Genomic DNA, 16,590 nt, shown 5'->3' with positions numbered 1-16,590 from the left:
TAAACAGTCATAGTCATACACAGCATCTGAGTTTTCTCTTATGTTATATTCTAGGAGTTTTATAGTTTTGCATTGTATATGTAGATATATAATCTATTTTGAGTTAATTTGGGGGAAGGACATATGGTCCATTGCTAGATATTTCGGGTTTTTGTTTTTGTTTTTTTTAATATAGTGCATCCTCTTTTCCTGGCAATCACCAAGAAATGCAAAAACCTTTACCCTGACACTTACTATTGGCATTTGAAGTGGGGGACAGTTTTGTAAGACTAAGCCCTCAACTTGTAGTGGGTGACAGTATCTCCAAGTAGATAGTGTAAGAACTGAATTGAATTAAGGATAGCTCGCTAGTGTCCACCACACAACTGACTGCTTTCTGTTGGGAAGATATTCCCACACCCTCACCTGAAATCAGAAGTGTGCTGTGATGAGATTATAATGGGAGAAACTGTTCTTACTACTACAACTACGTAACCGCCATGGTCTTTAATTCACTGGTAGTCAAAGATTTGCAGAGGACAGATGTGGCTACACAGCAGATGGTCTTTGCATTACCTTTACTTCAGTTCAACTGGTTTTCAGAATGTTATTCATAAATGTATAATAATTCCTATTACTTCCAGGAAAAAGTACCTGACGTAGTATGAAAATTATTTCTTTAACAGATAGTACTAGAGTTATTTTTATGGAAGAAAATTTTACTTTTTTTTCTTTTTAGAAAAACACATTGATTAAAAAAAAAAAACTGAGCTTACGAGACAGTAAAGAGTATGTGGTTATATGTTCGAAAAAGCCAAGACAACAGAAGAAATTGCTAAAATTCTCTGCACTACAAATAAATACAACTCTGGTGGTGGGAAAAGTGGGAGAGCAAAGGAGAGGGAATGAGGAGCAGAGAGGACTGAGCACCACAGTCAGGGAGCCTGACAGAAATAGCTACAGGATTTCCGGAAACAGGAACTTCTTACAGGAATTTTAAGTCCTGTGCATTGCTTCATTGCAAAATTCTTTCTGTTGTCAAAAATTCAGGAAACCTTGCTACAAAATTCCTCAAAATAAGTGGTTTGCTGAAAGTAAGGGGGAAAGCCGATGTCTGCATCTGGGTCCATGTGATAGGAGATAAAGGCCAAGGCAGAATGGCTGATGGTCCCCAAAGTGACCTGATTCATCACAACATTTGGTTCAGTAGTATCAAGGAAATAAATTGGGACTGGTATACAGGAGCTGCTCAATAAACTTTCACTGAATGACTGAATTGAGAACCTCAGAAGTAGCAGGGACTTTGAGATTGACAATCCTCCCGGGAATCCCAAACAGCCTGCAGAGGTCATCATAGACTTTTTGGGTCGGAAGTGAAGTTGTCAAGTAATCTAATTGCAATTTTATACATCAATAAAATCCTTCAATATCTACTTTGTATCTGTTAATATCTAAGACTTTGAATATCAAAGTCTCAAAAATACATACTAAAAAAGAGGGTGGTTTAGTCTTAAAATACCTTCTTCTGCTCTCTTTTAATTACCTGTTGTTCAGAGAATCAAGAGGCTTTTAAAATCACTGAGCAAAATAAATTCCCAGGGCACAACTTGTAACTACTAGAAGACAAACATCCTGCAAATCAGCTTTCTGGGCACTCACATTAAACTAAAAGTTTCTCCATCAATGTCAATTTCAAAGTATTAAAGGTATAAGCATAACAAATAGCCTCAAAATTTAGTACCTAAAATGACAATAAATATATCTTATGCCATGAGTTGAATATTTGTCCCCTTCAAAACTCACGTTGAAATTTAATCCTGAACGTGACGGTTGTAAGAGATGGGGCCTTTAAGAGATCATTGCATCATACAGGCTCTGCCCTCACAGTTGAATTAATCTAGTCACAAATTAAGACGCTAATGGATTAATGGGTTATGATGGGAGTGGGACTGACAGCTCTATAGGAAGAGTCCGGAGCTAGCACGCTCAGCCCCTCACCATGGGAGGCTCCGGACTGCCTTGGGTTTCTGCAGATAATTTCCACCCGAGGTTGACCCCTAAGCTTTCTAATTTTTAGTATTTATTCTTGAAACTTCGAAATTTCAAGTCTTAGATATTAACATAGATTCAAACTAATGTTGACAAGGATTTTATTGACATACAAAATTGCAATTCGATTACTTGGCCACTTCATTTCCTACCCTAATAACGGTACGACCACCTTTGCAAGATGTTCAGGATTCCCAGCAGGATTACCATCTCAACTTCTATAACTGTAGGAGAGAAATTCTTTTCTTAAAATAAATTACCCAGTTTCAGGTATTCTGTTACAAGCAGTAAGAAGTGGACTATGACATACTATCTCACATTTTCTGTGGACTGGAATGTGGAGCTACTTAGCCCAATGATTCTAGCTCAGGGTTTCACAAGAGTTTGTATCACGGCATCAGCCGAGGTTATAGTTTCCTGAAGATTAGAGTGAGATTGGAGAAAGCTTTAAGATAATTTCATATGAATTCTTTTTTTTTCTTTGCAGTTTTTCGCTGGGGCTGGGTTTGAACCTGCCACCTCCAGCATATGGGGCCAGCACCCTACTCTTTGAGCCATAGGCGCCAAGATAGTTCATGCATACACCTAGCAAGCATGTGCTATCTCTTGGCAGAAAGCCTCAATGTTTTTGACACATGGACCTCTCCACAGGGCTGCTTGAGGGTCTTCATGACTCCCACCAGAGGGAATAATTAAAATATAGGAAGGCAAGTGCTGCAACATCTTTTAGGCAGTGACTCGCCATGACTTCTACCACATTTTATTCATTAGGGGCAAGTCACTAAATCCAGTCTACGCTAAAGGGGAGGAAAACTAGGCTATATCTTTTATAGAGAGGAATATTAAGGGTTTGTGAATATATTTTGAAGCCACCAGTTACTATCAGTCAAAAAGAAAATGTTTTTAAAATATTTTGTGCTTCTATTGTACAATGCAATTTAATCATTTGGTTTCCTGCTGTTTTTAATATTACTACAATGCCATTTTTGGACTTCAAGAGTGTTTTCTGAGAAAAAAAAAGGGAAAAGAAGGAGGAAAATGGGGGTGGGGGAGAAATGGAAAGAGAAAGAAGTAAAAGAAAGAATGAGAAGGAGGGAAGAAATAACAGAAGAGAAAGAGGAGAAACAACATTATAGTCCACACTGTATATTTTCCATATTTTGTTTTCTTCATAATTCTGACTGGGTCACATGCCATCCCTATCCAACCACTGTGCCAAGGACATTCTGTGTCTTACAGGAAAGACCCAGGCACATAACCACATAGCAATTCCTGAACTCCAGTATAGAGTCAACACGTTGGAAGCATCTGCACCTTGAGTGGAAGAGGAATGACGCACCAGAGGGATCAGAGGTGTGATTATCTAGAGAATGAAGTGATTCTAGAAAGCCAAGAAACAGATGTCCCCTAACAACTATAATTTAGTTTTCTTCTTACTGTGCATATTGCAAGGGTACATGTCAAATATATTAACAGTAGAGTATAAAAGTCTAAACACAACAATTAAATAAGTGAAGTGAACGCTATGTTAACCAATTTGATGTAAACATTCCAAATGGTATATAAAATCAGCACATTGCACCCCATAATGCAGTAATGTACACAGTTATGATCTAATAAAAAAAGAAAAAAGTAATTTCGTTTCCTTGGTATATACACAATAACTACATATGGAACAGCTATATGAGTGTGTTTGTGCGTGCATGTGAAAAACATCACCCCAACAGCTTTTTGAAGAATAAAAAGAATTTAAAATGCAGGCTAACATCTGAGAAGGAAAAGGGACACAAGGCCTAAGAAATCCTCCAAATTAACTATCCTGAAGAATGGCAGGATGGCACTGAAAGAATCTGAGATGTCATCAGCACAGCCAATATACAGTGAGCAAAAATTACCCAGTGAGTTTACCCTAAAGGGAAATGAAAGTCAAATATTTTTAAAATACATAGCAAAATGTTAAAAATTAAAGCAAAATACCTACATTTAGATACCAAAAAGCTGCTTCAATGCACCTAATCTAGATATGGGGAGAAGTAAGCCTTTCATCACATATGGGGAGGTCAGAAAGAAGAGAAGAAAAGAAGGTCAAGTTAAACCTGTATCTAACAAAGGTATAGGAAGAAATTCCCTGTTCTAGGGACTTGACTAGGCCAGTCCCAGGGGTTCTCATTATGGAAATGGACAAATGCAATTATTATTGCCAGATGCTTTTGAACAACTAACTAATCTGCTAATTCTTATTGCTCTTATTATGTGCTTATCAAATAACTATCTATGTAATATTGGACTTCCCTATAGATGGTTCTATAAGAAAAAGAATATCTGGCCAGTCCTCTTGAATATTGCTCATTCTTAATTAATTAGCTGGCATAAGAGTCCTATGAATGAGCTTATCTTGTATCACTCGTCCCTAAGAGACTAACATACTCTGTATTCCAACTGAAATATGCTCTGCCTACTGCCCTCAATTACAATAAAATACAGTAATGTTACCTCTGGGTAGCCAGTCAGGCAACCTCTGTAAAAAGTCCATAAAACTATATTTCCTTTTCACGTTTCAATAAGGATTAGTACCAATGAGTATTGCTCTCTGCCCTAAGTAGCAGACATGCATTAGCCCAATAGCTTAATTCTGATCTTCTCCAACCTCATTCATTCCCGATCTTATCTGGTAAAGTGAGTGGCAATCCTCTTTACAACATAAAGACTTCAAGCCATGACTGAAATGTTGTCCCCCCTCCCATCCTTCTTTGTTTATATTGAGAATTTTTCTGAAGATTGAGTTCAATTCCTGAAGAGAAATAGACCCTTCATCTTAAGTGATACAAACTCTCTTAGTGATGTCATAGTTTAAAAGCAGAAAAGGGGGGATGTGTGAAAGAGAATCTCAAAACATTTACAGATAATGTTATTACCTTATCGTCTCAAGACCTGTGTTCTCTTGTTTAAATAAAGGAAATGAGGGAAAGCAGAGGAAGATGAACCAACCCTCCAGGCACCATCACCCCTCATAGGAACACTGAATTCAACAACTACCCATGCAAGGAAACACCTCATAAGACAAAAAATTCAGCTCAGGGATCACAGTACCTGGCTGTGACATAAGAACAAAGAGGTATTGAAGAGGGTAGAAAGACAGTCTTGCTATTATCTTCACTATCCGTCCCCCAAGTCAGATTGCACAACACAGAATCTATGCACTTGGGAGAGAGAGAGCAAAATCAGTGTGGGACTTTGCATTGGAATTCAGCAGGTGTCACAGGGTAGAATTCTTCCAGCACCCACAGAGGGAACATTTGGATCATTCCAGGCCAGAGAGAAATTCTCTACCACAGGAAGAGTCTTAATCCTGGACAGCTTCACCACCATCGGAGTGGCATGGAGCCCTGCATAAATTCAAGTGGCAGTTAGACAACAAGGACTGCAACCCCTCAGCAGGCATTGGTGCTGTACTGGTCCCAAAGACAGTGGACTTAGGGTGCAGCCCAGTGTGCTACCAGCTACAATGGCCATAGAGTTCACTCCTCTCCCTAATGAGGTAATGCAGCACCAAGAGAAACTCCTTTCCCTTGGAATTAGAAGAGAGAAGAATACAGAGAATGTTATCTTACACCTTGGTAAAATAATGCATCAAGTAGATTACCAAAGCCCCCAGTTCCTGGATGCCACTTCTCGACCCACCCTAAGTCAAAGAGAATTCACTTCCATGATGAGACAGATCCAGTTCTGGCAGGATTCACTACCTGCTGACTACAAGTGGCCTTGGGCCTTGAATAAACATTAGTGACAGACAGCCAGTATTGGCTAAAAGCCTTGGCCCAGCTCCAGTACTATGCTGGTTTGAAAGACCCTGAGCCTTAGGTACAACCCGGAGTGGTGGATTGCAATGCAAAGCCATTGGTGGTGGCCATGGGAGAACATTTGTCACCTCTCTCATCAGCCCAGCTCCAGGCAGCCTAGTGTGGAGAGAACCTCCTTCTTCTTGGGGGAAAAGAGATGGTAGAGAACAGCAAACAGTGTCTGGTAACATAAGGAATTCTTGTTTATCTTCTCCATGTCCACCAAGGCTGTGTGCCTAGGAACTTGCAAGAGTTGGAGCATTCCTGGCCTCAGGGATGCTTCTAGAGCTGAAATGGCAGTCAAGACCACAGGCTTGGGACAACACCCAATCTCCTTTGACTTCTTAGAAAGCCCTTGTAAGAAGGCTGAATATATACAAGCCTAGACTATAAAGATTGAAATGAAAGCATAAATCTTCAATGCCCAGATACTGATAAATATCCACAAGCATTAAGAACATTCAAAAAAAATGTGACCCCACCAAACAAATTAAATAGGACTCCAGTGACCAATCCTGGAGTGATGGAGATAGCTGGCTCTTCAGAAAGGGAATTCAAAATACCCATCTGAGAAAACTCAACTGAGAGAAGGAATTCACAATTCTATCAGAAAAATTTAATAAAGGAATTGAAACAATTTAAAAAGTCAAGCAAAAACTCTCAAGCCAAAAAATTCAAGTGACACACCAAAAAATGCATCAAACTCTCTCAACAGAATTGATCAAGCAGAAGAAAGAAACAGTGAGCTCTAAGTCAGGCTATATGAAAATACATAGTGGGGAAGGTAGGATGATTAAGAAGATAAACCTATCAAAAATAAAAACTACAAATAACAGAAATAAATAAAAACTACAACAATTTGTTCCAGATGGACAATATAAAAAGACATAAATAAGCCTGGGCATCATGGCTCATGCTCCTAACACTTTGGGAGGCTACAGCAGGAGGATCACTTGAACTCAGGAGTTGGAGACCAGCCTGAGAAAAAGTGAGGGCCCATCTCTACTAAAAATAGAAAAATTAATCAGACATCCTGGTGGGCTTCTGAGCCAGAGCAAGATTCTGTCTCTGAAAATAATTAGCTGGGTATTGTGGTGAGTACTGTAGTCCCAGCTACTCAGGAGACTGAGAAAAGAAGATTGCTTGAACCCAGGAGTTTGAAGTTGCTATGAGCTATGATGCCATCACACTGTACCCAGGGTGAAAGAGACTCTATCTCAAAAAAAAAAAAAAAAACCTCCCCACACCAACGCCCCTAAGACCTCTTTCTGCCCTTGTTACTGCTCCCTCTCCCACCTCCACCCTCTTCAACCTCCCTTTCCATGCCTTTGGCTCCTCTAACATACCCCTACAAGGACCTACCTCTCCCATCCCTCTGTCCACCCCTGCCAGATCTTTTTTCCACTCCAACATCTTAGTCATTGAACTTTAGCCCTCCTCTCTCTCTAAGGACTCAGAGTCCCCCAAAAGCAACTAGTTGGGACTAGAAAGGGAAAAAAGGCTAATTAAAAATAGGTGGACTATTTTATCTACTCTAATGGGCTTTGGAGAGGTGCAGATAGTTGCTCTATGTCTCCCCAGTCACTCACATAAAAGGCAGTTCACAACCTTAATAAGATTACATGTCAGGGCAAAGGAAAATCTTAAAAGTGGTAAAAAGTATTTGCCCTCATATTCAATATCTACTCAACCTCAGTATGCCCTGTTTGCCAGAAAAACAATTCAGATAAAAATATAAAATGGATATAAGGCAGTGAGTTTTTATTACCATTTTACTGAGTTATGGCTAAAATTTTAGAATAAAAGTTCTGAGACCTGCATATTTGTCTATGTTTGGCTGGTATTACCAAATTAATTTATAAAAGACTAAAGAATCATTCCATTCAAATTTCTTTCAAGATGAATGAGCATTTACATAAATGAACTATTCCTAAAACACTCAGAAATATAGAAACTAACCTAATGGGTTTTTTATTCTTTTTTGATGCACAAAAATCTGGGATAATCTTTGATCAAATAAAGCTAGTTTTAAAGTTTTTGGTAAATAAAAGCAGACATTACATTTTTTTACGTAGCTGTAGTAGTCAAACAAGTTTATCTTATCTACTAGATGTTTATGATTATAAAACTAAAAATTTAACTGAAGAATAAAGGGTACAATAAAAAAATTACTTTCTGTTGCTATGAGTCTGTTTTTAGGTTCCATATATAAGTGAGATTATGCAGAATTTGTCTTTCTCTCTCTGGCCTATTTTACTTAGCATAATGTCCACTGGTTTCATCTATGTTATTGCAAATGAGAAGACTTCCTTCTTTTTTAAATCTGAATAACATTTCACTATATGTATACTTTGTAACATTTTCTTGTGAAATAATGCTAAAATGAACATTGAGATGCTGGAATTTCTTCTTCAGTAAGTCCTTGGTATTGGGGATTCAAAGATGGAATCCACAGACCACAGATCAGTGGTAAGATAGGATTTATTTTACAGAAAAGAATACAGAGAAAGCATCAGAGCTTCTGTCAGAGGGAGAAACTCAAGTCAGAAAAAATCTCCCTGGGTCTTTTGTCTAGGGGCTTAAGGGTGTATAATGTGTGTGTGTGTGTGTGTGTGTACATACATATATATCCTAACAAATGAATGGATACAATCCCTTCCATCCCAGGCCTAGGAAACTTACATAAAATTTGAGCAGGCCTGGAAAATGGGGGTTTCCCCCATTCAGCTGTTAGTGCAAGGGGAGGGAGACAGAGGGGCTGAGGTGTGTGGGAGAAACTAAGGCACTCCCTGAGCTGGCAACTTGGAGGTGTCCCTCCCCCCCAGCAGTTATCAGGCCCCTCTGGCCACTGGAGCCTCCTGTAGCCCCTACCCCCACCCTCTAACCCATGTTCCTCTGGCTGCCGCACAGACACCCCCAGGGAGGGGAAGGCAGGTCCTCCCCTCAGCCTGGGCCAGGACTGGCTGGGGTACCACCAGCCCTGTATCAGTTGGAATGCAGATAATCTCATTGAGATCCTGATTTCTTTACTCAGTAGTGGGATTGCTGGATCATAATGTAGTTTAATTTTTAAATTTTTGAGGAACCTCCATACTGCTTTCCATAATGGCTGTGTGAATTTACATTTTCAACAATAGTATATAAGTTTTCTTTATGTTTTTTTGGTTTTTCTCTTTTTGAGATAGTCTCACTTAGTCACTGATAGAGTGCTATGCCAGCACAGCTCACAGCAACCTCAAACTCTTGGGCTCAAGTGATTCTTTTTCCTCAGCCTCCCAGGTAGCTGGGACTACAGGTGCCCACCACAACGCCAGACTATTTTTAGAGACAGGGTCTTGCTCTTGCTTAGGCTAGTCTTGAACCCCCTGAGCTGAAGCAATCCACCTGTTTGACCTCCCAGAGTACTTGGCTTACAGGGGTGAGCCACTGCACCCCGCCAACGGTTTCCCTTTCTCCAGACCCTGGTCAATGCTTGATATGTTTTATCTCTTCTATGATAGCCATTGTAACAAGTGTGACATGGTCCCTCATTGTGGTTTTGATTTACATTTCCCTAACAGTTAGCAATGTCAAACACCTTTCCATACACCTGCTAGCCATTTGTATGTCTTCTATTGGGAAATATCTCTTTTGGTCCTTTGATCATTTTTAAATTCAGTTATTCAAAAATCTTTTGTTTTGGTGTTGGTTTGGGGTTATCTATTGAGCTGTATAAACTTCTTATATATTTACATTTTGTTTATTAACCTCTTATCAGATACAAGCTGTACAAATATTTTCATTCATTACATACGTTAACTTTTCACTCTGCTCCTTGTTTTCTTTGTTGTACAGAAGATTTTTAGTTTGATTTAATCCCCTTTTCCTATTTTGTATTTTGTTGCCTGTGCTTTTGATATTAGATCCAAAAAATGATTGCCCAGAGCAATTTCAAGATTTTCCATATGGTTTTTTTCCAGTAGCATCATGGTCTCAAGTCTAAAACTTAAGTCTTTAATCTATTTTAAATTGATTTTTATAGTGCATGAGATAAAGGTCAAATTTTATTCTTCTGCCTGTGGATATCACTTTTTCCTGACACAATTTATTAAAGAGACTGTCTTTTCCCTATTTTGTGTCCTTGGCCTCACTGAGATCAATTGCCAGGCTGAGCTCATGGAAACAGAAGATAAAATGCTGTTAACTAGGAATGGAGGTTAAGGGTAAAATGAGAAAATGTTGATCAAAGGGTAAAAAGTTTTAGGAAAGCAAGATGAATACATTCTGGAGGTTCTGAAGATCAGGTTTACAACAAATGTGACTATAATTAACAATATTTGATTCTGTACTTGAAATTTTCTAAAAACATAGATTTTAAATGTTCTTACTAGGAGCAAAAGAAAGAAGAAAAGGAGAGACAGACAAAAGGAAAGTTATCTAAGGTGATGGATACGTTCATTACGTTGATTTTTGTAGTGATTATTTCACAATGTATATGTCAAATCATCAAATTGTGCAACTCAAATATATACAATTTTTGAATTTTAAATGTGTCTCAATGAAAATAATTAGCTCTCCTTTTGCATCATGTCTCATTTGGTCATTCCATGAAAATATAATTATCAGAAAGTAAAAAAGCATCTAAATTAAAGGTAAAGCAAAGGAGTTATAGGATTGGCAATCCTATCAGACATATCAAAGATTCGGCCAGGAAGAGAATAAAAACGAGCAGGAGGCCAGGATCATATTTACTTTCATAGCTGGTTAGGAAGAGTCGATGTCATGCCAACAATCCTCATGCCTCAGTATGACAGATGTTCCTTTCTCTTCACATTCTACTGTGAATCCTTTCAAGAGACAGCATAGACCATCTTTATTTAGACTTGTGAAAATGTGATGATGTTTCAGCCACTATAATTTTCCACTTCTTCTGTCATAAGGAAGGCTAATTCTACCGTATCTCCATGACTCTGAAAGAATCAACTGCTGACTTTCTGAGACCAAATTAAAAGAACAGTAGTTATTAACTTATCTTAAATATGTTCAAATATGCTAAATAATGAAAAAAAAGAAACTGTTTTTAAAAGGATAAGGGTGAGACATTTAGAAGAACATTGTGTCATATGTCCAAAGACCATAGTGTAGTCCAATTTCTGACATTAACTCTGCTTCTTGGATAAAATCACCTGAAACTCCTGAAAAATTAAGTGGTTACTGAACTCGTTCAGTAAACCATGAAGTATTAGAATTTAGAAATTGTGTGATTTTTATATGTGCACATATATGTGTATATATGTGTGTACAAAAAAGTGTGCATATATGTTGTATAGTAGTGTGTACAGACATTATATACAGGTATATGTGTTAAACATATAATGTTATATACACACTTGGCCATCAAAAAGTTTTTGAGTTTTCTAAATCATCTCTCAAATCACAGGCTCCCTCCTTGGAAGACCCAGGACTGCACTCTAAGGACTTTGTATCTCACTCAGCAACACTGATGTGTCCGTCCATCCATCTGTCCATTTATCCATTTGGTATCCCCCAAATTCCAAGTTAGTACATAATGACAGGGTGAGGGTTTATATCTGGTTGGAGAGGAAACAAAAAATCGTTTCAGTTTTACTTTTTGGTTACTTGTTTGTTTCTTATTTTAAGTCCTGGTTTTCATTTTATGGAAAGGATATCAGACAATGACTCCCTAGGGAAAGAAGCACGAATCCTTTATGTATCTCCAGGGATAAGGGGGGTCCTCAGTGAGTATTTGAAAGCATGAATGCATGAACACATACCAGAATGTACTTCAGAGATCAATGTGCTAAAAGCTTCTCTAGGGATACATGATCCTTTGAAGAAATCTTGTCTAAGGTTTATTATGAGATAGGAAACCAGGAATCCTCATGTGAGTGGTGATTTCTCTACACCTGGAGAAATAAAGCTTCCTTACCTCCAAAGATGGAGGGATGCCAAGAGGAATCATAGGGGATAGGCCTTGTGAAGCATCCCCCAGTTTACTACAGTTAGCTCATACTCTTTTGTCCTATCACATTATTTCATGACTTTTTACTCCTCATCAACTTAGTGCAATAGTGCTTAGGTTAACAGCTGGGCATGGTGGCTCACGCCTGTAATCAAGCACTCTGGGGGCCAATGCTGGTGGATTGCTCGAGCTCAGGAATTGGAGACCAGCCTGAGCAAGAGTGAGACCTATCTCTACTAAAAAAAGAAAAACTGGCCAGGCATTGTGATGGGTGTCTCTAGTCCCAGCAACTTGGGAGGCTGAGACAAGAGGATCACATGAGTCAAGCAGTTGGAGGTTGCTGTGAGCTATGATGATGCCATGGTACTCTACCGAGGGCCAAAGAATGAGACTCTGTCTAAATAAATAAATGTAAAATAAAAATGCTCCAGTTTAACCATTTACTGGGGTCTTTATTTCTTTTTGAGGCTCTCCTCTATCATATGACTCTCATATTTTAAATAAATGTTTATCCTTTTCTCTTATTAATATGTGTTTTGTTACAGAGATCCAGTAAAGAATCTGATAGCATAAAGGGAAAATATTTTTCCTTCCCTTAAACCTGCTAACTTTGAGGTGATCAGAAGTAAGTTTCTCCACTATTTGCAAGAAATAAATCATGATGTTAAAAATAAACCATCTTACTCCCATTTCTGAAATGACCAAAATTTCCTTAAGCTATAATTGCATGATTCATATGAAAGAAAATTATTCAAGTTAGAGTGGTCAACAACTAAAATAATATTTTTGGCAATTCATAATAGTGATTAAAATGGTTTCTACACAAATGAAAATCTCACTCAAAAATATTGAAATGTTCTATAGCATTCTAACATCCCCTACAAAAGCATATCATAAACTAGGATGCTGATGAAAACCTCTGAGCTATTCTAAAAATTAAATAGCAGTATTATTCCTGCATTCCACTGGACATTATTTAAATAAGTTAGAAAAGCATTATTCAGTGAATTAGTCAGTGAAGAATATTCCTTTCTTGGGTCACATGATAAAGAACGCTGTTAAAATTAGATCTTAAATACAACTACTTTAACACCAAATCAGCCTAGTCTGCCAGGCTGATATATTTTTAGCCCATTTTTCAATCTTTTTTCATTATTACCAACACTTTTATTTAATTAAAACCTGACTGTCACCAAATGAACCTGAAAAGAGTTTTTAAGAGATGTACTCAATGTTTTGCACGCTAACAAAGAACAAAGCTTCCCTCATCTCATTCATGCATTTCCAGAGAATATGTATTTATAAACATTGTAGTGAATCAAAATGAAATTGATTTTTTGTTAAAATCACTTTGAAGAGATAAAGAGCTGCTCTTACTCACCGTGTAGAAAGTGTTTTACTACATTTTCTTTTAAAGGAATTGCCTTAAGAACATAATTTATTTTAGACTTAATGTACACCAATACAGGGAACATAACATATTGTCATAATAAAAACATTTCATTGAAAAATTGCTACCCTTAGGCAACCGGGAGGATGTTGCCATCAGATTTTATAAAATAAAAAATATTTGATATTCTTATAGGATCTACTATCAAAGTGTTTTTATGAACAATTACATTAGACATTAATATTCTTATGCTTATTTGTGTTTTTGATTAATCGCTTATTAATTCTAATAACAAAAGGTCATAGAGATTGTTGACATCAAAAAAGAATTTACATTAAATATTAGAGAACTGTCTTGAATAATGCATTGTTTGAATAACCAGGCTCATTTTCATTAGCATTTTTCATTGTGTATTTATGTATAACCAGACAAGGGAATAATTCACATGCAGACTATTGAACCACTTTTCTGCAAAGTTTAGAAAGAAAATGGACACCTCAAATAATTCAAAATGGGAAAACATGATAATTAGCTTGCTGACAATGACCATATCTTACCCTAGAAATACAGGTTAGAATTGCAATATGCATCTCTTTTGTGTACGAACCATGCTGTTCATTTCAAAACTATGTTGTGCTATTTTTCCATATGCCATCCCTTCAAGCAGCTACTAAAGTGCTTGAAAGAATAAGATCACTGTATGTAGAAGGAGCCAGAATCCATTTTAATACAAATGAAAAAGTATTAAGTATGTTTCAGTGACTACATATTAAAGTTTACACAATTCTAACCTTGAATGAACCTCCAGTACGTATGTGTGTATGTGGGTGGGTGTGCACAGGGGTGCGTGTGTACCCTTTAGTTAAGGCCTTATGTAAAACATGATACCTATTAGAAGTGAAAGTTATCAAGACATCTTTCAAAAATTCTAAGGGCAATACCATAAGTAAAAACAAAAAGATATCTAACTAATCAATGGTTTAATATTCAACTATTCACTTCCAAATTCTATTATTAATAAGCATCTTTCCCACAAAATAAGATGTGATATAAAGTTGTCCAAAAGGAAGACCTCATATGTATCTAAACCAAGCCAGAAATAAAAAAAATTTACTTCTCTGGGAGGCATTAAAAAAAAAAATCTAGTGTTGTGTTTGCAAGTTTAAATAGCTGGAAGCAAGCAGAATGTAAATAATTCTGGTTAAACCTAAATTTTTAGTATATCTGCCATTCACTGTTATAATCAAATATTATCTTTCACATTGTAATTTGATAACATCTATTTAAGGTAACAGGATAACCAAAGAAAATCATCCAGGATAATCCATAATAATAATTCATAATTAATATTTTCTCAAAAAGACATTAAATGAGTTACATGCCATTTAATTATAGTGAAATGTCTATTCATACTAATGTAAGAAAATATCACAATAATAATCCACTCTTACATAGATTTCTAAATTTGAAATAGCTAATAGTCTTTTTAATATTAACCAACCTAAAAAATCTGGAGTGATTCAGATGTTCAATTATGGGATGAATATAAATATAAACGATTTTAGGATACACTCAAAAATGATACCCAATCATTTTTATATCAAATACCCAGTTTCAAAAAGTGTGTAGACACACTTAGTGGAGTGGAACAAAAGGAATCACTTTTGTAAAATAATTGTGAGCACACAATCTAAAATTCAAAACTATACAGAAATAGACTAGTCTGAAAACATAAAAATTTTAGAAATTTAAATAAATACTACTATGAAAGCTTACAAAAATTGGACAGCACATTTTATTTCTCTATAAGCAAATTAAAAGTAGTAAAAACTCATAAAATGGAAATTTAAAAGCTTAACTATTTAATAATGAACAAGTATGCCATTAGCAATATTCATTATAGATAATATGAGAGGATTAATTAGTATATTTCCTGAGTTGTGTTTATCAGCATCTATCATTGTAAGCTAGAAAGTTTAATTTTAGTGTTTATTGCAGTGAAATCACCAACTATGTTAACACAAAATATAGTCATTAGAATTATTCATACTGTTTGATTATAATATATAAATTATTATAATAATATAAAAAGAACAACTCTACATGTTCATCAATTAGGTATTGGTTATAAATTATGGACATCTGAGCAATAAAATGTTATGAAGGCATTAAGAACATGTATTTATTAAATATACTTATTGGAAAGAAAATATATCTTATGTTGTTAATTGAAAAAAATCAAGATTATAAAATAACATGTAATTAAAATTTGTAATTAAACGTAATCAAAATAGAAATTCAAGCTATGATGACTTGCTGAGAACGGGCTCACTCATCCATCACAAAAAAAAAAACCCTACCAAATTGGAAGAAAAATCTGAAACAATTCTTGCAAAAGAAAAAAAATGGACAAAAGACATTAAAGAACTATGACCCTTCAGAGGAGGGAAACTAAAGAGGTGACCATTACAATAACCTCAGATTTTTCTTGGAAAAATTTCCATACCATTTTGCGGAAATGGAGATCCTAAGCATAGGAGAGTAGTCTTGCTTATTTTAGAAAACAGAGACAGCATTTTGAAGTGCAAAGGTAGGTGGGATTTGAGAGGAAAGAATTGGAACGGAGGGAACCATAAAGAGAAAGAGCTTCAGAAATTTGGGTAGGGTTCTTCTTGAATATACTCAAGCTGCACCTGGATAAGACGAAATTCCACAGGATAAGGCAACTGATTTGCCATAAAATGTAAAAACCAAAGTTTGCACAGGACTGAATATCATTTAAGGTTGGACCATGTATATAGGAAAAAATTCCTTTCTGAACATCAAGGGCATTTAGAGAGACCAGCAGGTTGATATTTTTTATACTCCTGAGTAAAAGCTTCTCCAAATCCCCCCTAACAAAGCTTAAAAGCAAGCCTTGTAATTATTAAGCTGATCTTTAAGCAGCCACCTTCCAGAGCAACCTGCAATTTTCTTTGAGGAAAGCCAACATAATCGAACACTCAAAAACACATTTATCATTCAACCAAAAATTACTTAAAATGTATACATGCAGGAAGCTAGGAACCATTGCAAGAAAAATCAATTAATGGATAAAGACCAAGAAGTGATGGAAATAGTTGAAAAGGACTTTAAAGTGCTATTATGTCTCATGTGTTCAAATACTCAAAAGAAAATACAAATATAACAGTAATGGATGACATAACAAAAGAACTGAATGGGACTCTTAAGGAAGCAAAATATGATATCTGAAAAGGAAAATAATCACTGCATAGGATTAATAGCAATTTAGATACTATGGATTAAAAAATACAATGAGTGGAAACACTCTTAATAGAAACAATGTAAAATAAAGCAGAAAGAGAAGGAAA

The sequence above is a fragment of the Otolemur garnettii genome, unplaced genomic scaffold, assembly GCF_000181295.1.
Source record: "Otolemur garnettii isolate 467f Iridium unplaced genomic scaffold, OtoGar3 scaffold00003, whole genome shotgun sequence".
Lineage (NCBI taxonomy): Eukaryota > Metazoa > Chordata > Mammalia > Primates > Galagidae > Otolemur > Otolemur garnettii.
This window is presented reverse-complemented; position numbering follows the sequence as displayed.